The following is a 1,194-nucleotide window of genomic DNA, read 5'->3' on the forward strand; positions in this document are numbered from 1 at the left end:
TTTATCCATTTCATAGCACAGAACAGAGCACAACCATTCATTATCCACACACCCAGTAAACAAACTACTAGAAGAGGTCGGTCCTTCCTCTCAACCAAAACAAGAAATCGCAGAGAGAAAGCTACAATGGCGTCGTCCTCAACAACCTTCTCTTTTGCTTTCAAAGTCTCACCCCCAATTGCTCGCTCTTCTACTACTAGTCTTCGTACCTCTCCTACCATTGTTCGACTCTCACAATTCACCAAGAAATCCTCAGTCAACCTCAGTTCCTCACACACCATACCTGGCTTCTCCCCAATCCTTCCTCGTCTCACCTTTCCCACTCAAATCCTCCAATCTCTCACCGTCATCTCTGCAAAAGGGTACAAAATGAAAACCCACAAGGTCTTTCTCTCTATCTCTGTGTGTTTTCTAGGTAATTGAGGAATTGGGTACTTATTTGATTTGTTTTTTGGGGTGTTTTTAGGCTTCGGCGAAGCGATTTCGAGTCACGGGTAGTGGGAAGATTATAAGGAGGAGAGCTGGGTAGCAACATTTGCTTAGAAAGAAGAATACCAAGAGGAAATTGCGACCCACAGCCGTAGATTGTGGGTACAAGCTTGATTCCTCTTTTCAGCCATCACAACCCTCTCACCTACCGCAGTCTCACCTACAGCTAATACTAAAGCCTATGTTGCCTCTACTTCATACTCAGGCTCACAGCAGTCTGATTCAAATTGGTTTCTTGATTCCGGAGCTACTAGTCATATGACAAATGATCTCAGCAATCTTTCATTTTATCAGCCTTATCAAGGCCATGATCGGGTAGCTATTGGTGATGGTACTACTCTGCCTATTGCTCACACCGGTAATGGACTTCTTTCTACTCCTTTCCCATTTCATCTCACCAACATGCTTCATGTACCTACTCTTTCATCCAACTTGCTTTCAGTCCATCAGTTGGCAATAGATAACAATTGCACTATTACTTTTGATGAAGATTCTTTTCTTGTTCAGGACAAGAACACTAGAGAGTGCCGACAAAAAAAGAAAAAGAAAAATAAAAATAAAAATAAAACAATTTACTAGCTTGCAATCTAGTTTAGAAAACAAAAGCGAATTTAACCAGCCATATGGCGTTTGAAATTTGGCAACATTTGTCCTACACTTGACATTTAACGGAATTTAGCCCATTGACTAGAGCTCTTGCACCAT

The 1,194-nt window shown here is 41.6% G+C and overlaps 1 long non-coding RNA gene across 1 annotated transcript; it reads left to right on the forward strand.

Annotated features, from left to right (window-relative positions):
• On the forward strand, positions 1-978 carry LOC114303555 (uncharacterized). The gene is made up of 2 exons (XR_014366349.1): positions 1-384; positions 467-978. It is a non-coding gene; the product is annotated as an uncharacterized LOC114303555 (long non-coding RNA).
• The last annotated feature ends 216 nt before the right edge of the window (positions 979-1,194 follow it).

Source organism: Camellia sinensis, chromosome 4, assembly GCF_055761805.1.
Source record: "Camellia sinensis isolate YWXY chromosome 4, ASM5576180v1, whole genome shotgun sequence".
Taxonomy (NCBI): domain Eukaryota; kingdom Viridiplantae; phylum Streptophyta; class Magnoliopsida; order Ericales; family Theaceae; genus Camellia; species Camellia sinensis.